The sequence below is a fragment of the Manacus candei genome, unplaced genomic scaffold (genome assembly GCF_025592945.1).
Source record: "Manacus candei isolate 608988 ecotype Guabito, Panama unplaced genomic scaffold, ASM2559294v1 h1tg000143l, whole genome shotgun sequence".
In the NCBI taxonomy this organism is placed as follows: Eukaryota; Metazoa; Chordata; class Aves; order Passeriformes; family Pipridae; genus Manacus; species Manacus candei.
In genome coordinates this window covers 224,013-234,334 of record NW_026138191.1, presented here as the reverse complement: position 1 = coordinate 234,334, position 10,322 = coordinate 224,013, and the positions used below count along the sequence as shown (strand labels likewise).

The 10,322-nt window shown below is 41.6% G+C and overlaps 1 long non-coding RNA gene and 1 pseudogene across 1 annotated transcript; one reads left to right on the top strand and one right to left on the bottom strand.

The window, feature by feature from the left end:
* Positions 1-7,942, bottom strand: part of LOC127462898 (cytochrome b-like) — a 34,735-nt pseudogene extending 26,793 nt beyond the window's left edge.
* LOC127462901 (uncharacterized) lies at positions 3,718-4,323 on the top strand. Its single transcript, XR_007900590.1, has 2 exons — positions 3,718-3,757; positions 4,149-4,323. It is a non-coding gene; the product is annotated as an uncharacterized LOC127462901 (long non-coding RNA).
* Positions 7,943-10,322: the final 2,380 nt, after the last annotated feature.

The following is a 10,322-nucleotide window of genomic DNA, read 5'->3' as shown; positions in this document are numbered from 1 at the left end:
TGTAGCTAGAGTAGGGGGAATGAGTTCCTGAGGGAGATTAAGTGAGCTGGGGTTTAGGAATAGAATGGTTGTGAGCGCATTTATTAGTATAATGTTAGCATATTCGGCGAGAAAAAATAAGGCGAATGGCCCTGCGGCATATTCTACGTTGAACCCTGAGACTAGTTCAGATTCTCCTTCTGTCAGGTCAAATGGAGCACGGTTTGTTTCGGCAAGAGTGGAGATATATCATATTATTTCTAGGGGTCAGGAGGAGAAAATGAGGTAGAGAGGTTCTTGAGTTGTAGCTAGGGTATTGAGGGTGTAGTTACCACTAAGGATAATTACGGATAGGAGAATAATGGCCAGGGTAACTTCGTAGGAGATAGTCTGTGCGACTGCTCGGAGGGCACCGATTAAGGCATATTTTGAGTTGGAGGCTCATCCTGATCATAGAATTGAATAGACTGCCAAGCTAGATAGCGCTAGAAGGAAGAGTATGCCAAGGTTTAGGTCGGTAAGAGGAAAGGGTAGGGGAAGTGGTGTTCAGATTGTAATTGCTAGGAGAAGGGCTAATATAGGGGTAGATATAAATAAATAGGGGGATGAAGTCGATGGACGAATAGGTTCTTTGATGAATAGCTTCACTCCATCTGCTATAGGTTGTAAGAGACCAAATGGTCCTACAATATTAGGGCCTTTCCGGGCTTGCATGTAACTTAGAATCTTACGTTCAACTAGGGTAAGAAATGCTACGGCGATGAGGATGGAGAGAGCATAGGATATTGATATAATAAGGTAAGTGAGGGTTAAGTGAATTGTCATGTGATTTGTGTCGGAGCTAGGGAGAGGATTTGAACCTCTGGGTAAAGGGCTTAAGCCTTCTGCATTTGCCAAGCTCTGCCACGCTAGCGGTCCTTTTCTAGGAGGGGGTTGTGGTGAAGCTTTTAGTAATTTAGTTGGGTTCATTACTGGGTGCGAAGGCGTGCTTGTGGTATAGGCCTTACTTCTTCGGTCCTTTCGTACTAGAAGGAGTTATAACATAGATAGAAACCGACCTGGATTACTCCGGTCTGAACTCAGATCACGTAGGACTGTTAATCGTTGAACAAACGAACCCTTGGTAGCGGTTGCACCACTAGGATGTCCTGATCCAACATCGAGGTCGTAAACCTCCTTGTCGATGTGGGCTCTTGAAGGAGATTGCGCTGTTATCCCTGGAGTAGCTAGGTTCATTACTCAATTATATTGGGTCTGGTTGCTATTAGCACGTTGATGGGTAGTTCTTGGTTAAGATGGATTGTCTGGTATTTGGAGGTTGAGTTTATCTCCAAGGTCGCCCCAACCAAAAAATGCATACCAGCAAAATCCCGGGGAGTGGGCCCTGTGGGTGAGTATTGTTAATGGGAGTGGTAGCAGATTTTAAAGTTCCACAGGGTCTTCTTGTCTTATGGGGATATTCCTGCTTTTGCACAGGGAGATCAATTTCACTGATTATCTGTAGGAGACAGCTAAGACCTTGTTAAGCCATTCATACAAGTGCCGATTTATGGGACAATTGATTGCGCTACCTTTGCACGGTTAGGATACCGCGGCCGTTGAACGTATTGTCACTGGGCAGGCTTCACCTTTAATACTTGGTTTGCTAAAGGCTATGTTTTTGGTAAACAGTCGGGCCTTGGATTTGCCTAGTTCCTTTTACAGATTTTAATCGTCTTTGGGGGCGCTCCATAGGTGGGTTAACAGAGTTTTGGGTATAAGGTCTTGTTAAGGTTAAAAAATATCCTGTGGATTGTTAATAATGTTGTAATGTAAGCTTGCACCATAGAGGGGATCCCTAGTTACTTATTTTAGCATAAATTCTCTTATTTAATATAAGTTAGCCTATTGGGGAAGAGGGAGTCATAAGGGAGTTTGGATTTTTTTGGGAGAGGAGCTTTGACGCATTCTTTAATGGTGGCTGCTTGAAGGCCCACAGTTAAGTTGTAATTGAATTTATCCGCTAAGGGAGAGTGTACTCTTTTTTAAAGGAACTGTACCTCCTTTAAATAGCCCTTAATTCGCTTCATGTGGGTTGAGTGTAGTCCTGGGAGGTGAATTAAGAGGGAACTAAGATTCATTTCATAGGCAACCAGCTATCACCCAGCTCGATTGGCTTTTCACCTCTACTAACGAGTCTTCCCACTCTTTTGCAACAGAGACGGGTTTGCTCAGTAGATAGCTGCTCGTGAGTAGCTCGCTTGGGTTTCGGGGAGGCAAGCTTAAATTGGGGTTTTGCTTGGGTAGTTTCTCGCTAAATCATGATGCAAAAGGTACAAGGGTTGGTCTTTGCTATTTATTGCTTGGGTTGTCATTACTATTTCATCCTTCCCTTACGGTACATGATCTCTATTGCGTCTTGAGTTTACCTTTCTATCGCCTAGACTAGGTTGAGTAAGAGAATGTTTTGATTTAATAGGTGGTATTAACTTGGTTTCTATGTAATCTGGTAGAAGAGCTAGAGTTAGGCTTCAAGGCGATCTGATATGGGGCAGATATCTTTCAGGTGTAAGCTGAATGCTTTAGTTATAGCTACGCCTTGGTAGACTAAGTGCACCTTCCGGTACACTTACCTTGTTACGACTTGCCTCATCTCTAGCTTAAGGGTTTATTATAAATAGAATTAATTATAGCTTGTGAGGAGGGTGACGGGCGGTATGTACGTGCTCCAGAGCCAGCTTAAAGGAGGCATTATTATCCTGCTTTACTGCTAAATCCGCCTTTTAGGAGTGATTTCACACTCCTTGTCGTGAGGTATTCTATGTTAGAAAATGTAGCCCATTTCTACCATCTCATGAGCTATACCTTGACCTGTCTTATTAGTGGGATGTTGCTGTTGTGCCCACTGTTAAACCCTCAGTTTAGGGGTGGGCTGACGACGGCGGTATATAGGCTGATTTGGCAAGGGATGGTTGGGTGTATCGTGGGTTCTCGGTTATAGAACAGGTTCCTCTAGGTGGGTTTGGAGCACCGCCAAGTCCTTAGAGTTTTAAGCGTTTGTGCTCGTAGTTCTCAGGCGGATGCTTAAGTGGTGAAAGCATCAGGATTTAGGGCCAGGCATAGTGGGGTATCTAATCCCAGTTTGTGTCCTGGCTTTCGTGGAGTTTTGTTGATCATGAAGCTAAGATCATTTCTATGGGAGTATTAGATGCATCTTGTGCTTATAACAGCTTGGTTACATTTCAGTCTTAGTTGAAGTGATAGTGGAAAACCACTCTTTACGCCGTATAAAGTTAATTTGGGTTTCTTGTGTGACCGCGGTGGCTGGCACAAGATTTACCAACCCTGGTAGGTTGCTTTAACTAAGTCAAGTTTACACTTATTGCTTAATATTAATTACTGCTGAAAACCCGTGGGGGCGTGGCTAGGCAAGGCGTTTTGGGCTACAACTGGAGTGGTGTGCCTGATGCCTGCTCCTACTGTCTTTTTAAGGTGCTGAGGGCATTTTCACTGGGATGCGGATACTTGCATGTATATATTTGGCAAGAACTAACTGTAAGGTTAGGACTAAGTCTTTTTTGTCCTTGGGTATGTGCAATAGCCGTCTTAACATCTTCAGTGTTATGCTTTATTGTAAGCTACAAGGACTAAGGCTGTTTTAGGCATAGTGATTATTATTGGGGCTTGTTTTAGTTGTAGTGATAGTTGACATTGATTTAGGGTTTGTTTAGTGGTTGGAGAAGTAGTTCAATTGGATAACAAAAATGTGTTGTTGAGGGGCTTTGAGGGGTAGAAAGGGGTGGGTTTGTTAAGGTTTATGTTCTTGTAGTTGAAATTACAACGATGGTTTTTCAGGCCAAAGGTCTTGGATAGAAGCCAAGCAGGAATTGTTATGACGTACTTTATACTATTTTTAAGTGTTAGCTTTATTTTGGGAGGACTAGCAGTTGCTTCCAATCCTTCTCCATACTATGCAGTAGTGGGGTTAGTGTTGGCGTCTATTGTAGGGTGTGGATGGTTAATGAGTTTGGGGGTGTCTTTTGTATCATTAGTGCTATTTCTGGTGTATTTAGGTGGGATGTTGGTGGTTTTTGTGTATTCGGTCTCATTGGCAGCAGATCCATTTCCTGAAACTTGGGGGGACTGGCGGGTTGTTGGGTATGGTGCTGGGTTAGTTTTAGTGTTGGGAGGTGGGGTATTTATTGTAGCGCTATCTGAGTTAGAGTGGTTGGGGATGAACACGGTGGATAGTGGGGGTGTTTTATCTGTTCGGTTGGATTTTGAGGGAGCGGCCATGTTTTATTCTTGGGGGGTTGGTCAATTTTTAATTGCGGGCTGGGGTCTGTTGTTGACGTTGTTTGTTGTGCTAGAACTTGTACGAGGGTTGTCTCGTGGGGCGATTCGGGCGGTTTAAGGTGGTGTGGTTCAGAGAATAGTTTAATGAAAATGCCAGCTTTGGGAGTTGGTGATAAAGGTTTGATTCCTTTTTTTCTGAAGGGTTGGAAAAAAGTTTGGGGTTAACTGTTAAAGGCCCATGTGGGCGGGATATTAATTAGAGTAGTAGGGGTGATTAATTGGGGAGGTGAGAGGGTGAGAGGAAATGATGGGGTAAATTAAAGTGTAAACAAACAAACAAACAAGCAAATAACAAATGAATGATAAAGGGAAATGATGGGGTAAATTAAAGTGTAAACAAACAAACAAACAAGCAAATAACAAATGAATGATAAAGGGAAATGATGGGGTAAATTAAAGTGTAAACAAACAAACAAACAAGCAAATAACAAATGAATGATAAAGGGAAATGATGGGGTAAATTAAAGTGTAAACAAACAAACAAACAAGCAAATAACAAATGAATGATAAAGGGAAATGATGGGGTAAATTAAAGTGTAAACAAACAAACAAACAAGCAAATAACAAATGAATGATAAAGGGAAATGATGGGGTAAATTAAAGTGTAAACAAACAAACAAACAAGCAAATAACAAATGAATGATAAAGGGAAATGATGGGGTAAATTAAAGTGTAAACAAACAAACAAACAAGCAAATAACAAATGAATGATAAAGGGAAATGATGGGGTAAATTAAAGTGTAAACAAACAAACAAACAAGCAAATAACAAATGAATGATAAAGGGAAATGATGGGGTAAATTAAAGTGTAAACAAACAAACAAACAAGCAAATAACAAATGAATGATAAAGGGAAATGATGGGGTAAATTAAAGTGTAAACAAACAAACAAACAAGCAAATAACAAATGAATGATGAAAGGAAATGATGGTGTAAATTAAAGTGTATTAAAAAATTTAACAAATTGATGATACAAATGTTTTAATTGGAAAATTAGGGGAATGGAAAGTTTATAAAATTTGAAATTTTTGTTAAAAGTTTAAAAAACAAAAATTATTGATGATTAGAGGGAAAGTCCCTAGATCATTGCAAAAAATGACAAAATTTTTGTCATTTTTTGTGAAATTGACGACAAAAAATATGTCTGGCGTGCATTAATTAAACTGCAACTTGATGAGAGACGTAATGGAAAAACCAAGCCAACAGCACGTGACGGTGCATCAGTACATCAATTATGAGACCGAATAGCACACTTGGAAACCATATCATTAATTTTCACGCGAAAGTGAGAAAACCGCTCGCCGACCATAAGGGGTCCATGTCAACCATATATGGGAGCCCCCTGGCGGAGCACTCTGAAGGGCTTATTGAGATCTACCCAAAAAAAAAAAACCAAAAGTTTAGAAAAGGGAAAATGCCGCGATCACGAGGTCCAAGTTGGCCGAGCATCCCCAACCATTAGTAACGGAGCGCAAGTTTAGGAAAATTAAGCAAGTTATGGCCCTGACCGAGGAACCAGAGGCGACAAAGAGCAAGTTATGAGAGTGGGTTATTGGTGGAGAGGGAAAGAATACACCTGAAGCTGGACATGATAAACATTACTAACGCCGGGTTGCTGGTTTCTCATGAGGAGTACGACTAATGAATAACCCAGCACTTCTTGGTTGGTACATAGAGCAAGGTTAAGTGGTGAGTGGTCCATGGACCATGGATTCTAGGTCCTGTGGCGTTCCTCGTATTGAGGGGGATTTTATGCGAAAATTGGCAGTTTTAGGTTCTAGTTCGGTTAGCGGTATTATTCCTAGAACATGACAAGTTATGTCCTTGTGTGGGAATGTGCCTAGGTCTGTATATGACAAGTTTTGGGTTGTATGGGAGATAGTATGAAATATTTGGATGGATTTGCAATAACGTTATGTCAGATTTTCCTACATGCATGTTATGTCTAGTGTGGTGGAGGATGCTATGCAAAGTAATACATACCGTAGGGTATGGGGGGAGGGGGGGGCCCTCCCCTTGATGTACGTGTTGATTGGAAAGTTGGGGGGTGTTTGGGTATTTTTTGGAAAACTCTAAGAAGGGGGTAGCCTTCAGTCTTTGGTTTACAAGACCAACGTTTTTTATAAACTATTAGAGTAGTTAGAGGTTGAGTATCTTATTTTCTAGAAGGCTGGTGATGGGAAATAAGATGAGAATGATTGTGAAGTAGGTAGTTGAGGCAAGTTGACCGATGATAATAAATGGATGTTCGACTGGTTGGCTACCGATTCATGTAAGGATTAAAAGATTTGTTACTAGGATTCAGAATAAAAGCTGGGAGAGAGGTCGGAAGGTTATAGTTCGTTGTTTTGACATGTGGAGGAATGGGGCTAGAAATAGGATTAAGACGGAGGCGGCTAGGGCTAGGACTCCTCCTAATTTGTTGGGGATTGATCGTAGGATAGCATACGCAAATAGGAAGTACCACTCAGGTTTGATGTGGGGAGGTGTTACTAGTGGGTTTGCGGGTGTAAAATTCTCTGGATCTCCTAAGAGGTTGGGTGAGAATATGGCAAGTGTTATTAGAGGAATGAGGAGGAACAAAAGGCATATCTTTTATTGAGAAATAGGGGTGGAATGGGATTTTGTCGCAGTCTGAATAAATACCTAGGGGGTTGTTTGAGCCTGTTTTGTGTAAGAAAGTTAAGTGGATGAGGGTGAGACCTGGGAGGAGGAAGTGGAGGGCAAAGAACCAGGTAAGTGTAGGGTTGTCAACTGAGAATCCTCCTCAAGCTCATTCTACAAGTGTTTGGCCAATGTAAGGAATTGCTGAGAATAGGTTAGTAATTACTGAAGCGCCTCAGAATGATATTTGGCCTCATGGGAGGACATATCCTACGAAGGCAGTTGCTGTTAGAGTTAAGAGGAGAATAACTCCTGTGTTTCAGGTTTCTTTATATAGGTAGGAACCATAGTAGAATCCTCGTCCAATGTGTAGGTAAATGCATATGAAGAAGAAGGAGGCGCCGTTTGCATGGAGGTTTCGGATTAGTCAGCCGAATTGAACATTTCGGCATGTATGGCCGACGGACGTGAATGCCAGGGTGATATCCGCTGTATAATGTATTGCTAGTAGGAGGCCAGTGGTGATTTGGATTGTTAGACAGATGCCAAGAAGAGATCCAAAGTTTCATCAGGCAGAAATGTTTGGTGGTGTTGGGAGGTCAATTAAAGAATTGTTGATTATTTTTAGAAGGGGGTGATGTTTTCGTAAGTTAGGGGCCATTAATTCTTAGTTCTGTGTAAATAAGATTATAATTAAGATAGATAGAGCGAAGGATCCTAGATAGGTTTTGATTAGTCCGGAGTGTAGAGTAGTTGAGATTTTGGATACTTTGAGTTGAAGGGTCGCTAGTCCTTCTGGGCCTATTTTTTTATATCAGGATAGGTCGATTAAATGGGATGCAATGTTCTGGCCGTTGTTTAGGAGTTTAGTAGAGCTGAGGCAGCGTATAAGGGGGTTAAAATATCCTAGAGTGCTGGAGAAGTTTATAGTGATATTTTGTTTGGGGACAGAGAAGGTATGTGTGAGTTTTGATAGTTCTAATGCCAGAATGATGCCTAATGTTGTAATAATGATAGCAGTGGTTTTTGTGACCAGTGGTATGGTTATAGGAGGGGTTTTTGTAGGGGAGATATAAGAGGTAATTAATAGACCAGTTATAATACTTCCGAGAGCGAGACGAGTAATTGGGTTTGTGACTGCTGGGTTGTTTTCATTGATGGGAGTAATGGAGGGAATCCGGGTGTAGTCAGTTTGTACTAGTAGGGCTATAGGTAGGCTGTAAGTTGCAGTAAAAGCTGTAGCTACGAGGGTTAGGAGGAGTGCTCAGGTGTTTAGATAGGAGGTGTTAAGACTTTGGATAATGAGATCTTTTGAGTAAAACCCTGCTAAAAATGGTGTTCCTATGAGAGCTAAATTTCCGATTGTCAGGCATGAGGTAGTTGTAGGGAGTAGTTTCTGTAATCCTCCTATTTTTCGAATGTCTTGTTCACCGTTAAGGCTGTGAATGATAGACCCAGAGCAAAGGAAGAGTATGGCTTTAAAGAATGCATGCGTAGAGATGTGTAGGAAGGCTAGTTGAGGTAGATTTAGGCCAATAGTGACTATTATTAGTCCTAGTTGGCTGGATGTAGAGAAAGCAATAATTTTTTTGATGTCGTTTTGGGTAAGAGCGCATGTAGCGGCAAATAGGGTGGATAGGGCACCTATACAAAGGCACATAGTTAGGGCAATTTGGTTGTTACATAATATGTGGTGAGTGCAAATAAGTAGAAAGATTCCGGCAACTACTATTGTGCTGGAATGGAGTAGGGCAGGTACAGGGTTTGGCCCTTGTATAGCTGCTGGGAGTCATGGATGCAGGCCAAATTGGGCAGATTTACCTGTGGCGGCTAGGATGAGCCCTAAGAGAGGGAGAAGGGATATTTGGTTTGGGGAGGATTGCTGTTGAATTTCTCAAGTGTTTATTGAGGATGCTAGTCATGCTATGCAGAGGATTAGTCCAATATCCCCAATACGGTTGTAAAGTACGGCTTGAAGTGCAACGGTGTTGGCTTCTGCTCGACCGTGTCACCATCCAATCAGGAGGAAGGATATAATTCCGACTCCCTCTCAGCCGATAAACAAGAGGAATATGTTATTAGCGATGATTAGGATGAGTATCGCAATGAGAAAGATTAGAAGGTAAAGAGAGAATTTTGTGGTGTGGGGTTCTGAGGCTATATATCATGTTGTAAATTGAAGAATAGATCATGTTACGAATAGTGCAATAGGAAAAAACGTTAAGGAGTATTGGTCTATTTTAAGGCTAAAAGGGATTTTGAAGTTCGCAATAAATTTTCATTCTCAATAGAAAGTGGTATTTTCCATATTTAAGTAGATGGAGAGGATTATGGGAATTAAACTAACTATGAAGGAAGTTTTAACAGTGTGTATGATGGTTGTTGGAGAGTTTAGGTAGTTTTTGGATAGGAGGGGGAGTAGGATGGGTATAGAGAGGGTAGCCAGGGTCAAGAATATAGAGGTGTTGAGGATTAATGGGAAGTCCATTGCTTTTACTTGGACTTGCACCAAGATGAATGGCTCCTAAGACCAGTGGATTGCTATTATCCTTTAAAAGTAAGGGGGCTGAGGTCTTAGGCTCAGATGCAAGAGTTAGCAGTTCTTGTTGGTTAAACCTCCCCTCGGCAGGCAAGAAGAGTTTAACTTCTATTTTTAGGATCACAGTCTAATGTTTGGTTTAAAACTATGCTTGCATGTGGGAATTCCTGAGATTAGCTCTGGTTTTAGGATGAGGAGGAGGGAGGGTAGGATATGAAGTGTTATAAGGAGATGTTCTCGTGTATTTGAATTTTGAGTGGTTGTAATATAGGTTGGAGTTGGACCTTGTTGGGTTATAAGGAGTATGTAGAGGGTATAGGCTGCAGTTAGTAGAGTTGCGGCTCCGGTTAGGATAATGGTGAAGGTGGATCAGTTGAAGAGTGCAATTATGATAGTTAATTCAGCTATCAGGTTAGTGGTAGGTATCAGGTTAGTGGTAGGTATGTTTGTTAGGTTGGCTAGGAGCCATCAGATTCCTGTTAGAGGTAAAAGGGGTTGTAGGCCTCGTGTTAGAAGGAGAGTATGACTATGTATGCGTTCCTAGTTTGTATTAGCTAGGCAAAATAGTATGGAAGAGGTGAGTCCATGTGAAATCATTAGGATTATGGCCCCTGAAAAGGATCAGTGGGTTTGGATTATTGTTGCGGCAATGACTAGACCTATGTGGCTTACTGAGGAGTAGGCGATTAATGACTTAAGGTCGATTTGGCGTAGGCAGATGGAGCTTGTCATTAGTGCCCCTCATAAGGCTAGGGTTAAAAATGGGTAGTAGAGGTAGTCTAATAGGGAGTTTATAATTATTGAGGTACGCATAATGCCGTATCCCCCAAATTTGAGGAGGAGCGCAGCTAGGAGTATGGATCCT